The sequence below is a fragment of the Thunnus albacares genome, chromosome 8 (genome assembly GCF_914725855.1).
Source record: "Thunnus albacares chromosome 8, fThuAlb1.1, whole genome shotgun sequence".
Lineage (NCBI taxonomy): Eukaryota > Metazoa > Chordata > Actinopteri > Scombriformes > Scombridae > Thunnus > Thunnus albacares.
This window is the reverse complement of record NC_058113.1, coordinates 31873108-31893447: the sequence shown is the minus strand read 5'-3', so window position 1 is coordinate 31893447 and position 20340 is coordinate 31873108. Positions and strand designations below refer to the sequence as shown.

Below are 20340 nucleotides of genomic sequence, written 5' to 3'. Positions count from 1 at the left end.
AGTTTTCAGATGCATGTAGTGGAGTGAAGAGTAGAATATTTGTCAATGAAATGTTGTTGAGTAGAAGTATAAAGTAGCCTAAAACAGGACTTGGCTAAATATACTTTACTGTAACTTATAACCCAAAAAACTTTTACTTTTCAACCACATTTAGCTCAGTTTTAACTTGTAGGACTTTTGACTTGCAAATAACTAAATCAAAGCTTATTTGGCTGAATCGTGTCAATTTTCGTCAAATTTAAGGTTCTTTGGGCCTTCGTAAGATTTCTAGATATCTTCTTTCCTGGGAACGAAAGCAGCAACATTTTCCAGATAAAACCAGTCAAACGCACCTTGTGTGGTGGTTTCACCTGCAGCAAGAAACCCAATCACAAGAGACTACACAGTCAGAATATCAGACCCAAGTATCTTGGTTTGTAGAAAGGCCATGACGATGATTCTGGCTATTTTTCAAATACAACAGCTTCAAAATAGGATCATGTATGAGCGTGAAAAACCACAACTTGTGTCTGTTATGTGTACAAGAGACTAAAATGCGTCACTCCGTCAGTGCCGTCACCGCAAACGTTGAGCATCTGAAATCCTTGATAATCTTCACCCAAGACAATCGAGCTCACCGCAAACAAACAAACACACGTCTTTAATCATTATCTACATTTATTATTATTGTAATGTGTCACAGGACAACGTACCCTTCATAGCATCTGAAGCCATTTTGTCTTTGCTCAGTGAACAGAGCTGCTGGGCTGCAACACTGGGAGGCAGCTTACAAAGGTGGACAGATCTGGACGGACGCCCATTTTTTCTTGGCACTGACCACGGTCGGATCCAAAGACACACACACACACATCCTCTGTCCTAGCGACCGGTCGCAAGCACGTTTCCCTCCAAAATCACACAGAATGGCCTCCTAGGGATGCATTCCTGCATACCAATGACGATTCTGAGGAACTTGTGAAAGGAGCAGCACCCGAGTTCCTAGACCTTGGACGTGCACCAAAACCCGCCATTTCCCATTTTGGACCGCCACCCCCGCCCCCCCCCCCCCCCTCTCCCAACACCGGCTCTTGTGTACTTGTCCATCAAAATGTTGTGGCTAGAAGAGCGGCCTTTCCAGTTTTTAATGATCCGATCCGATCTAAACGACGTTAATGTGATTGCGACGCCATCTTGGAATCTGATTCCTTCAGTGTCACGATTGCATGTAGCGAGCAGCCATTTTGTGCTTTTTATATCAAGAGGAAACCACACCCTAACTCTTTAAGAGCAGCTCCTCACACACGAGACTTTCTGTCGTTCAGGATGCTCGACACATCAAGCATAACGGAGGGTGGAGGTTTGCTTTTCTTTTTTTTTTCACCAGAGAGACCTGACAAACCTCGAACAGCAGCTATAACTTAGACCGTGATCCAACATGGCTGCAAATGACAGCCCGGTTGTACGCCGTCACTCTGGCTTGCTCTAGTGTGCTTAACATTGACACTCAGTTCATTAAGGCCTATAGTGCTTGGCTAATGCAACTTGCCTCTTGGCAGCATGACAAAAACTGTGAATCAGATTATGAGGGCCATAACGCCGCCAAGAAACACTGAGGGCGAGGGGAATTGTCACAGAGGACTGGCGCTCGCTCTCTGGATGTTAACGCCTGGGACATAATGTAATTGCAGCCTGCCCTGGTTAATAAGGGCACTGTAATATTTGCATGGAGCTGCTGTTTATGTGTACTACGGCTCATTTCAATGCGCAGAGCAGCTGTAAACAAGAGGAGTGCGGCTTGTAAAGCCACTGCTGCTACACACCGAGGATGCAGACACCCAAGGGGGTGCGTTGGAGCTGCTTTAAAAACCCTCTTTCATTGAATTACACGAGACTTCATAAAAGAGGGGGGGGGAATGAATGAAAAGAGCCTCGTGATCAACCTGTACTGTAAAGGGTTACATTTCATTTGTTTTACAGTGGGATTACCCTCTTTTACATGACAATGCTAATGAATTGTGAGGGGCCCATATGTCGGTGTGGGCGCGTTTGCCATATGTGGTGTCAGACAGCAAATCACGCAGGGGAAGTGTGTTCTGCACAGCACACGGTGGCCCGCGCAACATCGCTGCCGCATGCAGATCCTTATAATCCAGGATGAAAGTGCTACTGTGCTCTTTGTTTTACCCCAAATTCGGAATAGCAGTAGGTTAATGGCATGTGTGTAGATGCATATTACTCATCTATATACGACAACAATGAGGTCAGGGGTTTTTTCTCTGGTTACTACAGAGAGAGCGTCTTTGCATCGATTCCTCGTCTTTATCCCTCGTAGAACGGTGCCAAACGCTACAGAAAATAAACCCACATCCCATGATGGTGTTTGTGAAAATTGTTTTATCTCAAGGGAATCGTGATAATCTTTTCATTTGGCTGTAACGTTATGTTGGAAGTGAATTGCAGTTTATTTCTCTGTAGGTGCGACTGCCACGTAAAAGCAAAACGTTTAAGGAAGGCTGCCAGCTACTTTTTTTTTTTTTCTTTCATAAACTTCAATCTACCTCCTGTCTCCATTAGACAGATATTTACATTGATGTATTTCACTGTTTTACATCACTACTGGTTTACAGAATAGTGACCGAGCTCAGTGATTTGCTCAACGACACTCCAGCAGCAAACATGGCTGCTGAACTTCCACATCAATCACTAGATGAACCAGCTAACTGATGACATACGACAAAAAAATGGACAAAAACGTGCACGATAGCCTTTTTTTTTTCATTGTTTTCAATGTAAACCTTTATTACTATTCCAACACAGTTTTCCATACAAAGGCACATATGGTGAACACTCATTCACAGCGATTAGATTGCATAATATAAACATTGGTGCTTATATAAAACAATAAGCTACAGGAGGGCAGAGCTGAATAGATATGTTTGATCTGCATTTAAGGAAAAAAAGAGACTTAGTGCAACCAATTTAATTATTTTAGACCACAATTCATGGTTTTCATGCCTCTGGACTGATATCATAAGAGTGGCTTTTTTTTTTTTTTTTTTTTTTTTTTTTTTTTTTACTGGAGATTAAAAACATAATTTCAAGCTTATCCAGGCAGATAAGTAATTGTCTTGAGCACTGGGTTGTGCATGATTATCAAAAGAATACATTTTCTAAATTAGGCCAAGATAGTCTCCCTTGAATCAATTGCAAAAGCACTGCATAGACATAGATTGTTTAAAGTAATATTTAAAAGATTTGCATAGATTATCAATCGTAATAAAAAATTTGCCACTTCCCGAAAATTAATATAGAATGAATTAGGCTGAGATAGTACTTGCTTTATTGCATTTGGGTGTGTGTGTGTGTGTGTGTGTGCGTGTGTGTGTTAATGTCAAGGACAGGAAATTAAGGCAGCGTTTGAAGCCAATGTATTTGTCATGTCTCACCCAAAGATGTATCATTACAGCGAAGCAGGTAACCGCCATGAACCAAACTGCTGCGTCTCAAAGCCTGCTGGTAAGGGTTTTTAATAGTATGACGTGTTGTGTGTGTGTGTGTATACACGCAGCCCATGAGCCCTGCTCAGCTACTTCCTTGCTGATCAAACACACTTCTTGCCATCAGGAATATTAAATGTGTGAGTCCACATTTACTCAAGAACTGTGGCTCATGGCTGCACAGTCAAATCAAAGTCTGCAAAGGGCTGCAAATGTGAGATTCAATACATCCACTGATGAAACTAATCTTTATTCTGTCATCTGTCACACACTCTCACACACACACTCTTGACTGTAATTTCTCTCTTTCAGTATATTAACAACAGGAACGCTGGCTCCTCAAAAAAAACCATTTCTCTTCATGTTGTCTGAGGGGAATGTCTATAAACTGGTAGCCCAAAAAAAAAAAAAAATCCACAGTAATGATGAAAGGGGCTCAAAAAAAAAAAAAAAGAACAACAACAACAAAAAAAAATAGATTAAACAGTTGCATAGAGTATAAAGACGACAGCTCACTCCTTCGCCATTGTGTCAGCCGACACATGGAGCTGTCCAATCGCAGTGCAGTATTATTCACTGCTGCCGTGGGTCTCACATTCACGTGTCTTTGAGTCCTAGCAACTATAACGAAAACAAGAAATCGAACAAAAACGTGGGCTACAACTGATCAAATATAACCTACCTCAAGTGGGGCCTATTCTAGTGAAGATACATTATAATTCTTCATGTCTAAGAAATATTGTCAAATATACTGTATATGAGAATATATATAATTACAAAAGGCCACACACTCAAGAGCAGAAGCAGAATTATGGACCCGTTTGTCCACATTTCCAGCTGCTGATCTTCTTTCCGAGCCTTGTTTCCCACAGTCACAGTCCACCGTAATGTTGCTCGGCTAAAACGCCGGGCGTTCGCAAACCGGTCCAGCTTGACTGTCGGGTCAAATAAACACAGCAGCATCGAAGAGAGGAGAGAGGAGCGAGGGCAATGTTCCAAAATCACCGCAGGAGTCACCACGCAGACATCAACGCCATCCTCCTTGTTTACTCCAGGCTGAGAGGCGACAAACAGCCACCGTAGAAAGGAGTACACCGCTGTCTCTCCATTGTGTGCTCCGGTCGTTCCTCGACAACATTCACCTGCGAGAGAAAGATGACATTAAGATACAGCTTCCATTCCTCCGAGACAGTCGAAATACACAGTGAGGCCAATCATGTGAATGTCAAAACAATTATTTGAAGACAGTGGACCCTGAATGCCAATTTAGGAGTATCAAAAGAAGTCTTTGTTCTTTAAACATGAAGAATAACTTATTGGGAGTATTTATTGTGTGTCCTAAATCTGGCCGAGGTAAGCACAGCTCTAGCTGAAGGGATTGAGGCTGAAGTTGAAAGGCCTTAACAGGAGACTGGTACGCTACGAGCTGCTAATACAAAGAGGAAGCATGTGACACACCCTAAGCTAGGCTGAATTGGACTTCAGAGGACTATCAGACCCCCTTTTTTTTTTTGTTCCATTTTCAAGCAGCTCAGACAAGCAACTTACAGTAAAATATTACAGTGGGTCACCGAGTGCAGAGTGAACCTATAATGCAGCCGTCCAGCTTAGCTGCAGAAATCAACAACCATCGTGCTGATTTGCATCACCTGAGCTATTAGCAAGCGTCACGTTAGCTTTGGCATTTAGCATTGCGCCGCTGTTCAGAGCGGTTGCATTCGGCTCGGGGGAGGGAGGGAGGGAGGGATGGATGGAGGGGAGGGAGGGAGTGGCTAACAGCGGAGGTTGGTGGCATAAAAGGCAGTTTCGGGTATTGGTGTCGCTTTGAGTTATTGGCATCATGGTCTTGTTTTGTTGAGAGGACTACAGTGAATAAGCTTGTTAATGGTAAATTTACAGCCCCAGCATGTGGCCTAATAAAACCAGGGGATAGAGAGGATGATGAGAATGATTGCGATTTTGTGTGTGTGTCTGTTCAGGAGTGTGTGTGTGTGTGTGTGTGTGTGTGTGTTGGGGAGGAGGAGAGGGGTGTACTTAGAGAAAGGGAGAGAGAAAAGTGGAAGGCGCCGGTAATTAAGAGTCTAAAAGAGTGTGAGAGAGGCGCACACTGCTCAAAGCAAACTTTGAGCCTGGATTCCTCACTTTTTTTATTTATGCACCCCGTCTCAACCCCGCATCCCTCTTCACTCTCTCCCTCGCTCTTTACTTGTCTCCCCCTGCTGAATGAATAGCTATCACAGTGCTACGGTGTCCCATCTAGAAACACACCCCCCCACCCCCTCCCCATCCTCCAGCCCTTTCTCAACACTCCCCCCTCCAGCACGGCTCTGAATAGGGAGCCGAATTGAGCAAACAGTCAGGCTGTCAGCTCAATAGGAGGTCTGGCCGTGAACTTGAAGTCCTTCCCAGGCCCCCAGCCTCACATTAGGGTGGGAGGGGTGGTGGTGGTGGTGGTGGTTGGGGAGACAAGAGGGAGGAGGGGATGGTAGTGATGGGGGGTTGCAGCCAGACTTTTGGGGGGCCCCTACGTGCCAGTGTTGGGGGGGACCCCTGCCACAGAGGTTCCCAAGGCTGGTGCTCTCGCCAGAGCAATGGGGGCAGGGTGCCCCAGCTGCCTGCTAACCCTCCCCTCCTTCTGCAGCACTCAGTCTGGGCAGGAGGGGTGCTGACGGTGGGGTTTGCACAGACGGGACAGTGTCTGCTCCCCTGCCAAAGCTCCTCTAGACCCTCACACACACACACACACACTCGCACGAAGACACACACACACACGAATACACAGATCCAGACACAAGCTGCCGGCCGTGCCCACCCCCTCACCTCGACTAGCTCCCAGCCCTCCCAGGCTTCTCATCATCTCATTAGCCAACGCCAGCCACTCCACTGTCTACTGTTTGCATTGTTTTGGGCTCTGCATAATTTACACAGTAAATTGAGAACGGCTCCAGCCCCCTTTGCTCAATCTACCACCTGTTAAAGGAGGCCTGGCCGTGATTAGTGCGCTTTGGGTTTGACACAGTTACCACAGCACTTCTCAGGAAAGCCAAGCGACGCCTCCGCCGTTAAAGCCTGCGTCGTCAAAAAATTTTTAATTCAGAAAAGCTTGGCATGACCTCATTTGAGAGTTTGTATCAGTGAAAGGTTTAGTCTTTGTAAATGCTGGCAATCAGTGTTAAAATGAAAAGATGAAGTTTTAGCTGAAGTTAAAAACTTTTCAAACTTTGATTGAAATTGATTTTCTGAGTTTCTCTCATAAAGTGGGAAAGTCTTGAGACCTTCAGTGATGTGATGCTTTCCTGTGTTTTGCAACAGTCTCTATTTCTCTTCTCACCTCCACCCAACAGGGGGTATTAGCAGCCTCTCTATTAGCTCCATGGAGTAGCACCCTACTGTAAGTTAGCATTAGCATTGTCTCTCTGACCTCCACACCACAGACACAAACAAAGGCAGGTCTTGCAGGGACAATGGTGCGCATTGTTTACCGGCTGCCTTACTTAATCAAGCCCAGCCGACGCTAATTGGTGTTTTGGTTTAAGCGGTTTTCAAAGTTTGGAGCTCCCTGGCTGGAATAATGCTGCGCTACAACGAGCTCGCTCAGGGAGAACAATACTCAACTTGTCTGAGCACCGACTGCCCTCCAACACGACTGCCACTTGCACAAAGAGAGGCTTTCCAGCACTGAGACTCTGCCTCTCAAGGTCCCACTTTCTCACTTCTTCACCGTCTCTTCTCTATTATTTCACTCTCTCTCTGTCTGTGTCTCTCCTGCTTTGTGGTTAGTGGTTATATGCTGCAATGTCCCTGTATGAGAATGTGAATAGCGGTTCACGGATATCATCACTTTCCTCTCCACAGATGTGCCCAACTTGACATTTCTTCTGACTTCATTTAAGAGTGTTTAGAATCTTTCTATTTATATATTCTGTTACATAACAATTGCAAAATAATCACAATTTAAAAGCCCTCTACCACATTTTTTTTATCCGTGTATACGAATCCTAGAGTGCTGAACTATCTGGAGTTATGAATTGTGCCTCTGTATTGTCCAGGAGGCACGGTTTGCATCGTTTCTCCAAAATGGCAGCCGCCGCCATGTCGGGGCACGTATTGGAGGATGGCACGAGAATTCCCAAACGGGAAAGAAAACATGGCGCTTCGGAGGACAGATGCCCACTGAAAGCCTCCTGAGAGAGAGAGAGAGAGGCATTGAGAGCAGAGTGATTTAATGTGAACACACATACAAAACACGCCCCGCCCACATCAGCTCACCCCCATCTCCCATCAGCTCGTGAATCTAGCAATTAACAAACGCATCCGAGGTGATTAAAACGGAGGCTACAGCCTGCCGGAGAAGGGGAGCGCGGGCACGGGGAGGTGGAAGAGGAGAGGATGGAGGGTCGAGGCGGCGCCGGTGGAGAGAGATGCGACATGGCGGGCGCAGTGGGTTTGGTGTGTTACCTGCACTGACTGGTCTTCCCACTTCCATTTCATGCCAGCGTTGCTCTAAGATGGTGGCGCGGGCTGCGTCTCGCTGTACAGGAAAAAGGGGCAGTCTGGTGAGGATGGAGCGGAGGAGGAGGAGGAGGAGGAGGAGGAGGAGGAGGAGGGGAGAGGCGATGCAGAGGAGGGCGAGAAGAGAGGGAGGGCAGAATCAACAGCAACCCCTCCTCCTCCTTCTTCTCTGTTTTTCAGTCTCCTTTTGCCAGCTTTCCTTCAGTGGTGTGGTGGTAGTGGTAGCCTGCACAGAAAGCGGGGAGGGGAAATCAGAGGGCAAGAGGAAAAATTTTCAGAACGTGGTTTATCCATCAAAACGCACATGTATAGTTCACGGAAGCATACGAATGCAAGCCATGCACACACACACACACATGAACGCATGTATACACACACACATGCACACACACACACACACACCTTTTCATGTCTGTTCTCATGGTACAGTCTGCCCCTGAGCATGCAAATGACTTTCATTATGCAAATGCATGCAAATCAGATCCAACCATCTGAGAATCAAGGGTGGGAAAGAAAAAAAAAAACTCGACACAGAGATTGAATGAAAGAATGAAAGAGAAAAAGGGACAAGAGAAAAATCCTTTTGAGTGGCAGGAGGCGGTAAGTTAGGTAAATGCTCTGTGGAAAACAACAGTAGCCCAATTGGGCAAACACGATTACCTTTTTTATTGTGTCTACAACATTTTTTTTTTTTTTTTTATAATTTGCTGCATCCTTGAATGTATTTTTTTTTGTTCATTTGATGTATCTGCCTTTTGTAGCAAAGGTTTTTCCCCAATGTAAACAGAATTTGACTTAAATCTAAGGACACTGATGACGTTCTACATTCCTGTCACCACGTACTTTGCATTTGACAGCTTTGGTTAAGCGTTAGTGGGAATAATGCTGCATTTTCAGCACCGGGGAAATTATAAACAGCTGTTCAGCATTTTTGACACTCACCAGTTAAGCTAACTTGGATATGACGTAGCTATGGTAAATCCAACTGTAGTGTTATTATGCATTTCTTTTAGCCTCAACAGCTGACTCAACGTCTGCGCTCTCAATTTAAACAGTCTCTGACTGCAGCTTTTCTCATCAAAGAATCTTCTGTGTTTGTATGTGCATCAGTGCAAAAATAATAAGTAGGACTAGCTTACAGCAAGTTATTAGGGGGCTAAATGCTATTAGCACTAACACAGATGGACCACTGTAGATATAAGATGAAAGGATTTATTTTTAATTGCTTGAAATCAGCGTCTGTCTTTACCGAAATCATTCCCTCAATTACTCACACCTGCCCATGCAAACCTGAGAGTCTACAACCAAAGTAGCACAATGTAGCCAGCTTGCTAAGTTCAATATTCACTAGCAGGTGGAGTCTCTATCTCACAGGTTTAGCCGCATAGTTCCTGAACCCCTCTATTCAAAGATATCAACAAAGAAAGCTGACTAATCGGTGAAGGGAGCACGCTGTCTGATTTTGCTAATACTTGGAGCCCAGCAGAAAGGATCCTCCATTAGCCAGCAGAGGAGGGAGCAAGCTTTTGTCTCTGGGTGTCAGTAGGGGAAGGCTATGTCTGAAATTGGAATAAGGTGGTAAAAACAGGGGTGACTTGGAGTGTGAGAGAGTTGGGGTGGGTAAGCAGGGAGGGGAAGGACTACAGGGGTGGGGTACCGCTGAATGGTGGCAAACCTCTCCTAATTGGCACTTGACATTTTTTTGCCATTGGCACTGGAGTGGGCCAGCTTTCAAGCCCTCTCCGGGTCCTTGTTGGAAAAGTGCCTTATGCAAATATGGCGAATGGGCTCTATTGTGAAGCCTCTGATATTAACAGCTCACGCAACAATGAAATTGTGTGCTTACTCTGGACTCGTAGGTGTGTGAGAGAGAGCTAGACAATGGCAGTGGGAGCAGCTTCAGTCTGAACAGACCCTTCATCAATGCTTTGCCAAGTCATTTCACCAGAATGGGCTTTTTCTGAGGACAGAGGCTCTCGGTAAAAGCTTTATTAACGACTGAAACAAACAAATGCATGTACTGTTTTGCTCTGGCTCTGAGAGTGTTTCTGTTTGTACTGCTGCTGAATGGCTTGATTTATTGTGGTTGAAAATACTGAAGGTATGGATAGAAAAGGCTTCACTCATTCTCTTTGAAAGATATTTTCCCTCTTAAAACATCACTGTCTCCATTCTAAATGTGAAAATGTATTCATGCTTCAGTGCTGTGCCGCACTCTGATATTTCTTTCTTCCTCTGTGTGCCCGCATTGTTTACCCTTAACTCGCTCCCTTGGGTGAGCACAGCTCGAGATCTAAAATTATCTGCAGAATCCCTTTGGAAGAAAACTTTGGCAAATCACTGGAGAAATGTGGCAAAACTGAGCTACGTTTTCAAAAGCAGCGAAAAATGATAAGAGAACGGCGCTGGACAGCTGGGCCGAACACACTCCCGACTAAAACTTCTAAGTCGACGAGGGCTGACGCGTTCTCGACGTCCGAGAACACAAAGCGGGTTTCATCTTTATCTCCGCAGAAGTCAAAACCAACAGGGAGGCAAACAGAGCAACGGGTCAGACAACCGCAGTCACCCCCCATGTGGTCCGAGCACAGTCAAAGTACACCTGTTACTGCTAAGTTGCCAAACTTAATCTCCTTTGTCTGGGGAGGCCCATTGACTTTTGCAACTGCCTAAGATACATTCATTTCTCTGTGAGCGTGAAGGGGTGGAGAGAATGCCAATGTTGTAGAAAATAACAGGGTCTGGCCTTCTGCTCCGGCCCAACAGCGAAGCCATTTTCCAAACCCTGTTGGTGTGTTCCGTCAAGAGAAAGAGAGGCAGAGAAAAGGGGGCAAGAATCACTGGGTCTTATTCAGAAAACTGTCTGGCTGCTCGGACCCGCCAGGGCTGAAAGGGAGGCAAAGGGGGGCATTGTCCCTCAGTGACAAGTGGACTAGCTCTATTGACTGTAAAGTCTACTGGTGGGGGGGCAAGTAGGACCTGACCACAATGGCTGTTTTTCTATTTGACACTTGGAGTCTAAATCTGCTTGCCTAGTGCATGAAAGCTAAGACAAACCCACCCTCCTCCTCCTCCTCCTCCTCCTCCTCCTCCTCTTTCCTCTCCCTGCCTTCTTTCCTCCTCCACCCTTTCTCTCTGCACTCTATTTCAGATACTGCCATGGGACACAGAGAAAGAGAGAGAGAGAGAGAGAGAGAGAGAGAAAAGGCCCTAAGGTGGTTTTTAGGAACTCTCCCATCTCCGTGCCATTTTCAGGCAGGCAGAAGCTAAGACAGTCTCTACTCTGGGGTCCCCAGTGTGAAGTGTTAGTGATATAACTGTGCCACACACAGAGCCAGCACAAAGCATTTGCACCATGACATGTGTCTCCCAGGGCACTGCTTAGGGTATAAACACAATCTGTCGAAGACTTCAGTTCCCATTTAGCCTCAACACTGTAACTGACACAAAAAGGGAGAGGAAGAGGAGACGACCCATCGTTACGCTGCTGTCTGTCTGCTTTGCGCTTTTCCTAATCTGTTAAATTTCTAAATGCAAAAATGCATCCGCGCAATTAGACTCTATCACAATCTATCATTTACAATAAGAGATCGAACCCATGCCCTGTTCATAAGTCTACACTATAATAAAAAAAAACATCAACAGTGGCAATAGCAACACAATAAAGAGGACACCAGGTATTACTTTGCCATCCCAGAAGGTGACATCTCCGGCTGTCACTTCCTGTCAAGGCCCTCGTTCCTCTCTCTTACTCTCTGAGCCCAAAGCTCAAATGTCACACTCAGCACCTGCAATGCAGCAGGCAGGCAGGCAGGCAGGCACAGCTGCAGGGCTTGAAGAGATTGACACTGTGAGGTGAGGTTGCCACACAAGCTTTTAGGGAATTTCACTTCGGCCCTGCACAACTGTTTAGAATTTGTACCATGTCAGGCTGAATATATCCGAACTCGAGGTTGATGCTTTAGCCGAGCCGTGTTGAGACAGCAAAGCGCCATGTGGAATATGTATTACAATTGGAGTTCACCGCTAGCCATGTAGCTCCAAAGCCTTGAGACCTTGGGAACAATCCTTAGTGGCCTCTCTCAGCAGGAGTTACCCTCTAGCTTTGATGGGCAGAAAAGAAATCACACCTTCAATCAGCCATCAGAGGCCTTGAGGTTGGAGATCTGATTGACCAATTACTCCTCACCATGAGCCCGGGCAAAGAACCTAAAGGCTGAGATTGTTCTCCTTCCCTCGCTCATGGATCTCGTCACTGGGGGCACTTTCTGCTTGATTGCCCCTGGACCACTCCCCCCTCGAAGCCTTGCGCGCACACACAGCGGCATTCAGTGAGATCCCATCAGGCCTTTCCACATGGTAGCACCTCATGCAATGGAGGCTTTGCCACGGCCCATTCACAACCAAGCCAACTGTCACGTCAAATCAAACAACGGCCAGGACCCCAAATCAAACATCTTTTCATGCAAGAGGGAGAAAGGAGTAGGTGGGAAGGAGAAAAAAAATCAACAACGGCTAACTTAACAAAACTGGCCTCAAACAAATTCTTGTCTGTTCGCTTAGATGCCGGCGGGGCGTTGGGAGCCCGGATTAACTTGGAGGGAGCATTCTTAACTCGCACAATCCCATCCAAGTCGGAACATATGTATAATTCATAGCACCGTATGCAGCTCCTATGATATGAAAGGCCCACATTCTTTACATATTGCATGTTCTCTTGATGCCAAAGATGCAAGCAGTAAAGCTGAAATTCATGTAGCCATAATGAATAGAGCATTGACCAAGCTGGCTAGCAAACTGATTAGCCAACACCGACTTGTTAAACGACTTGTCAAAGTCCACTGGATTTGGTGAATCAGTCCGGGTCTTTTCCAGCAAGGCCGTCACTCCCAGCCATGTGATACTAAAAGCTAAGCCCCTGCATGCAGCCCAACACTCAAGGATCATGGGGCTTATTAGATTAAAAGTGATCCTGTTGCACAAACCGTACTGTTATGGATCACTGCCACTGGCTGCAGGGAGCAATAAGGAACATGTTCAGCAATGTCCCGTTTATTTCTACATGTCTACCAACGATCTAAATAAATCGAATCACCAAGTATAGACAATAGCCTCGCAGTAAAGTTAGGTTTAGGTAAAGGCCTTGTGATCTGGGATTTGCTCACACACACACACACACGCATTCACACATATAATCAATAAATCTATAGAACAGATCAAAATCATGCACCTTACCTTTGCTGCATTCTGTTCCCATGTCCTTTTTAAACGTTGTCCATTTTCTTCTGTCATCTTGCTGTTCTTGTGGCAGAGTTTTGTGGGGAGGCGCATTTTGGGGTCTTGATGCCTTTTCAGGAGTGTAATGGGATTCTTGTTACTTTCGGTTATCTAGCTTTATGAAGAATGTACATCACTCATACAGCTAGATAACCAAAGATAACAACCAACCCCTAAGGCTACCCATCCTCTCAAGCCGCAGGCGGAGTAACATGGGCCAGACTCTGGCCTATAAGCAAAGGAAAAAGTTGTTAATAAAACATGATTATATGTCTCCATCTCGTTGATTTGTGCATAATTTGAAGGATTAGAGACTAACTTGGGAAAAAGTTTGAATTTATGTCAAAAATGAGCAAAGTTTGAATGTCTAACTAAAGAAAAAACCTAACGGCAGTTAACACCAACTCCGAACAAAGACGTTACTCTTCTAGCTTGGGGCCTTTTTTTCCTCACTCAACCTACAGTGGCCCTTAAATGTCCTGACCCTTCATTTTGTGACATCACCAAGTGGCCCCTCACCCCCCCCTCGAACCGCCTCGGCCAATCGGAGACCTCCCTTTGCACACTGAAAGCTTTGATTGGCCTGCAGGTAATGTCTCTATATCGAAAGTCCCCAAAGTCAGACAATCAGCAAGCACCAATTTAAAAAAAAAAAATGTACGCAACTTGTCAAACCAGTCCAAACCGGCTTTGCCGCCAACCTTCCCTTCTCCGGCCTGGCGCCCATCCCTATGGTGCACCCGCCTCACCCGCTGACTGGCTCCATAGGAGGGTGATGGCTTCTAACGCCACCCCCCGCCATGGCCCAAATGCATTTTTAAATTAAAAGAAGATGCTGGCTGTTTCACTACAAAAGAAACTGGTTTATCTTCATTTACATTATCTGATGCCAGAGCAGTTGGCCAGTGCTCGAGGTTGGCGTCAAAGCCAAGATAGAGGGGTTTAAGATGTATATATACACACATATAAAGAAAAAAATGCTCTAACATATACACTAACATACACTAACAGTGATGTAGTATAAATACACTCAGCCTCATCTGAACGTGAAGCACAGCTCGCATCATTTCACACTCAAAAACGTCCACAAAAAACATGCAAAAATAAAGCCAAACGAAACACATCTTCACATTTGTGAGTATAGACAATGCTGTAGCACACACACACACACACACACACACACTCTCCCTCTCACACATGCCGTGGTGGCACATGGCACGAGGCCCCATCTAATTAAAGCTGCTCTGTGTGCCCAGATCCCTGTTGTGGCAGGCTCCTCCCCCACCAACACCAAGTAAAGCTCTACTGACTGAAAGGCGAGAGAGATGGAGAGATATTGAGAGAGAGAGAGAGAGAAAGAGAGAGAGAGAGTGAGGCAGAGAATATTCTCGCCCTCCATCACACTCTCACACACCCAAACCTGAACACTCCTGCACGGCTTGACTGGCAACATTGCAGGCGTTAGCAGAGATGGCTACATCCCTGTTAGCAAACAACAAATCCCACTGGCATTGTTCTACCTCCAGGTTACAATAAACAGCTGGTCTTCTTCTTCTACTGTCTGAATCTGTGTATATTTCTAAAAAAAAAAAAAAAAAAGATGTTTTGTTGCCGTTCAGAAGGCTGTCATCATAACACGGAGGTTCGTCAAGGTGCTTTGTTTCAATCCACAAGGACAAAGCGAGGCCCTTAAAGAGCAGAAACATGCCTCAGCTCCCAGAATGCTGCTGCACCGGATCACACACACACACATATGTACCTTTACAGAGTGTGAATGTGTTTAGATGCATAATTGCAGATAATTTCAGACTAACAGACGACCTTTAGTATAAATGCACAAACACACACACACACACACATAAATGCATGCAATCACACACACACACACACACACACACACACACACACACAGCTGCAGTCATACATGTAAAATATGTTAACATGTTTACTGCTCAGTCAGATTTACATGTAGTTAATTTATATTTTTTGTAAAATATAAAATATTAAAAGACACAATTTTCCACCTGTTCTAATATTAAAAATTACATAATGGTCAGATTGTATTATTATTATTATATTATTATATTTTACAGTACTTATATACAATAATAACCTGCAAAATTTTGAAAATTCAAAAATATTTTTTGAAAATCTTAAAAAATGTTTAAATGTACTAAATGCCTGTTTGAAAAAAAATCATATAATTAAATTTGCTGTTATTTCGGGGTTTGATTTCGCTGTTTGAACTCCAGTAATTCATCATAATAATATTTTGCGTTAGAATGATGCAACACTAACATTAACATTTGTAATCGCTGCCGCCTGTGATGTGAACTTTATGCCTCGTTTTTTTAGATCTGATTTTTTTTTTTTTTTTCACAATTTCCAAGCTGGATAAAGAGAAAGATAATTACATGCAGATTGCACTTCTTTCCCCATTATCATTAATGCTCCCTTCATTAACACTGGCTTGTTCGTGACTGTGTTGCTGTTATATAATTCTAATAAATTAATACAATTCCAATAGTTGCCCTCTGGGTTTTTATCCTCACAATGTTCGCCTTCTATGATGCATTTCGACCAGGAAATTATTGACGCCGTGAGTTCAGAGAAAGACGCTTGAATAGATTTTAAAGTGTCTCTTTTCTGCAGAAGTTTACACCAAAAACTGTGTGTGTGTGTGTGTGTGTGTGTGTGTGTGTGTGTGTGTGTGTGTGTGTGTGTGTGTGTGTGTGTATGTGTGTGTGTAAACCGCAGTGTGTCAGTCAGTTCGGCCTCTTTTCTTAAGCTCATCTGGACTCAGACAACTCCCCCCCAAAAAAACACAATTCAGGTATCAGTCGAGCTTCAGGTTCTTTCTCTCCCCCATTTAAACAAACCTCATCAGGCTGTGCCATTGGACAAGACTTGCATGACGTCAACAAATCCGGCGCCTCTAATTGGAAATAATTTATGCGAAGGTGCAGAGCTGATTACCAAGAAATTGATTCCTATTATGAAATCTCGTTGGTTATCATCTGATTAAAACCACGTGGTAAAATCCGGAGGGGGGGTAAAAAGGCATTTCTTTATACGCCATTTTATAACACAAGTTGAATTTTCAGATTAAATGCTACATTCTGTTTCAACAAAGGCTACGCACGAGTTTTACGCACCACATAAAGCACGTGTTAAAGTGATATTTAAAGGTGGATCCGTGTATTTTTGTTCCAGAATGTGAATGGAACATGAAGGTGGCCTGTTGGCAGACTGTGACTGTGAGTTTCTGTCAAATAGAAACACACACAGTGTTCAAAAGTGTCTGAATGTAGAATGTGAGATTGATTGAAATTACGTTTTTGGATAAATCAGTTAAATTTCCACGCGCACCTGTATGTGATAAATCTATAGCTGTTTAGCATCTCTGATATTGTATGAATTTGACAAAATAAAAGCATAATTTTTGCTATGACATAATGTTGGCTTGTGGCTGTTTTCATCATATCTGTGTTAAAACTTTAACTTTTTTCTTATCGTAATTAATATTCTACCTTAAAACTGTATTTGTATGTTAGTATAACTTCATGTTACACTGACTACACCATCTCATATCCTATTTCCTCAAATATAAAATATATAATTCCCTCAAACCTCCTCAAATATCCAACCTAGGAAGCCTGTGTGTGATGTGAGTGGCAGTGAGAGCTGGTAGCCAGTATTACCTACAGTGAGCCATGTGCTGTGAGGCCGCTGAATGTCTCTCCAGGGATCCCTGGAAAAAAGAGACGATCATTTTATTCTTAAAAAAATGGACTACACAGCACGGAGGAGCCAAATTATACAAACTGTAGCCTTCGTTCAAACAGTAAAGAGACAATCAACAAACTGCTTTTTTTTTCCTTCCGCAAGCAAAAGATTTTTTTTTTTTTTTTTAAAAAGACAACGATGATGGGCGTGAAAAGGTGCAGACTTCAGACCGTGTGATGCCTCAGCAGCGCGTCTGTTCTTACTGCACATCACTGCTGTTATTGTGCTGAACTCAAGCATTGTTATAATAATCATGTAAAACCATAAGATAACACACAACCTGACGTCTTTATGTCTGAACGTAAAGGAATACAGTTGGTGGGTTTTAGCAAAACTCCACACTGCAGTGATACACACAACTGTATGTGTGTGTGTGTGTGTGTGTGTGTGTGTGTTAGTGTGTTAGTGTGTGTGTGTGTTAGTGTATGTGTGTGTGTGGTGCAACTAGTTCAATGAATAAATTAAGAAATAAATAAGAAAACCTCTAAAATTGTCTAACTTCAATTTTTTCCTGAATCAAATGTCCAGTTGTAAGATGAAGATGTTTTTTGGTGTTTTTCCTGTCTCTCCTCATGCATTGACCACTGCGTGCATACACATTAATACTCTCATGTTCATCATGTGAAACGTTGCATAATCCTAGTTTTTTTTTATTTATTTTTTTTTTTGCTTTAAACCCTCCTCAGAGCTCCACAGCTCCTGTTTTCTCCCCCCGGTGTGTCCGGGGGCGCACACGTGTTCTCGGCACAGGCCTCGTACTCTGCGCACACGTGTGGACTGGATATTTGGCCTTGTGATCCCTTTATCCGACAACTATGGGTGTGAACGCCACCACTTTGTCTTATTATGCATGCATTGCAGGCCTGTCTGCTGGCAATCCTCATATCTGAGCCACATGGCCGCATACAGAGAGTCCTGCAAGGGCTTAATTTGAGAAAAAAAAGGGAAAGAAAAAAAAAAAAGGTTTTCTCTTTTTGTCCCCAGACCCTGATTGTGTCAGATTGAGCGGGTTTTGGTGCCATATGTTGCCTGACTCTCTGTCGCTCCCGCTGCCACAGCCAGCAGAGCTGTAGAAGTGACCCTGCTAAGTGCCTGGAGGTGTGTGTATGAGAAATGAAATCAGGGCTGGAAGCGCCTTTTGGCCTTTGTGGCTGTGAATGGCGCATATAAAGCCTGTGCACAATGCGTCATGATGCTGTGGAAAAAAAAACAGGAGTTCTCCCCTCAAAGCAGCGCCAAACCACGTATAATTACAAGTTGCTCTTTCACTGATATATTTCATCATTTAGCAGCAGGTTTGTTTCTGCTTGTTCATCTGTGACCTTTCACTGGACCTGGGCACTATTCCATACTCCATGTAATCATGAATTAACTAGAAGTCATTTGATCTCTAGAGCCCTGTATGCAGTTTGAAAATACAACATTAAATAAAAGACAAGATGTGCATATTTAGTGCTGAGCAATATGTTTCCATCTCCTATTCGCTCCCCAACAGCTGCCATTCTGAAGGAAATATCACCTCCTACTCCACACTGCTCAGTGCATCAAGACAGAAAAAGACACATAAATATAAAAATGCTATTCAATTTAGAGCTGAGGACCTGCTGCTCAAACACTCATCGCCTATATTCGCCTGTCGTTGCCACATCCACGCATCCTGCTCCGTTATATATGTGCAGGTTGGCGACGTATATGCACGGCGCGGATGCAAACACGCTTTCCTTTCGTTTTTTTTTTTTTTTTTTAAAAACCGGTATTCCGCACCTGCTTTCTCCTTTCTCCCCCCTCCCCTTTTTGAAGAAAACACAGATTATATTTCATACTTACGCCGTCGCCTGCGAGTCGCTGCAGCGTCCGAGCTCCAAAACCGAGAAGCGAGCAGCTCGGGAGATGGAGACCAACTGAGCTGCCGGAGGCTGGACCGCACGGTCTTCATGGCTGCGGCTGGCCGTGACGTGTCTCTGGCTCCATCCATTCAGCTTCCCTCGAATGGGTTTTCCCCCTGTTTTATTATCATCCCCATTATTTCCCGCGAAGGTGGCTCTCGCCTCCCCCCCTGCTGCTGCTGCTGCTGCTGCTGCTGCTGCTGCCCCTCGCGCCGTCCCTCGCACTCGCCATTCCTCGCGTCAGATGCAATATGAACTTAAAACATGCCTGCTCTAACAACATATACCGCCACCAAGGCCCTCCCCTTTATGACACGATGCAGGTCTGTTTTTGTCTCCACCCTCCCAAAAAAAAAAAAAAAAAAAAAAAAAAAATGAAAGCAGACGTGGTCGTGAATTAGCATGGAAGTTCTCTGCCCTGATGGATCAGAATCTAACTAATAGAAACTAATAATGTTGGATTTCTTCATTTGATTTAAGATTTGAGACAAAACCAAACACAACCAACCAAATATTGTCACCCATCCTCATATAGGATGAAACCTTATAGCCAGATTCATAATTAATTCTCTAATTACGCATAAATGGACACCATAAGCGCCTCCACACTTACAGCATCCTCTCTGCTGCCTCTATTGTGGGTCTATTCGGGAGTTTCACACATCAAGTGTGTCGTTTGGAGCCCCGTTTTGGCCCATGTGGGATTATAAAAGTTTCGTGTAATCTTGTCTGGCTACTAGTATTCGTTTGACACAAAGCCCCCGGCGGAGACTGCGGCCTCCGCTCATGCGCCTGGATCAAGTGCGCACATCCACTATTCTCATTGTCTGCGTCTTTGATACAGAGGAGTCCAGGAATGTGACCAGGGGGTGAAGACCGTGCAAATCAGCTTTTACTGTCACCGCCGAGCCCAGAGCCCGCAGACAAGAGCCAAGAAAGGGGGTCTGGGTCACTTGATTATCATAATAATCAGATCGCGGGGATAAAAATCTCCTTTGAATAAATTACTGGTTCAATAGGAGGCGCGACTGCCAAAGAGACAACTTTGTCAGCCCCCGGTTTGTTGTCGGGGGCTCTCTCTGCCTACCAATGTCCCGGGCTCCCCTTTTCTTTCTCTCCAAATTTTGGACGCTTTCCTGGAGATCAAACTCTAAATACGGCTACTGTTTCTCTCCTCCCCTCCTCACCGCCCGCCCTAACCGATGCCTGGTTACCGAGTCCGGGCAGGCAGGCAGGCAGGCAGGCAGGCCTCGAGCTCTTCTTGGGAAAGCGGAGTGGTTGGTGGTGGCTAATGGGCTAAGGACCGGGCACAATAGCCTGGGTGCACCATCCAACACCCCCACCCCTCTCCTCCTCCTCCTCCTCTTCCTCCTCCTCCTCCTCCTCCTCCTCCTCCCCCACAT

General features: G+C 44.7%; 1 long non-coding RNA gene across 1 annotated transcript; it reads right to left on the bottom strand.

Moving 5' to 3' along the window:
* Nucleotides 1-3055: 3055 nt before the first annotated feature.
* On the bottom strand, nucleotides 3056-19204 carry LOC122988224. Its single transcript, XR_006404737.1, has 5 exons — nucleotides 18879-19204; nucleotides 16967-17016; nucleotides 13224-13494; nucleotides 7935-8214; nucleotides 3056-4618 (listed from the first exon to the last, which is right to left on the bottom strand). It is a non-coding gene; the product is annotated as an uncharacterized LOC122988224 (long non-coding RNA).
* Between the last annotated feature and the right edge of the window lie 1136 nt (nucleotides 19205-20340).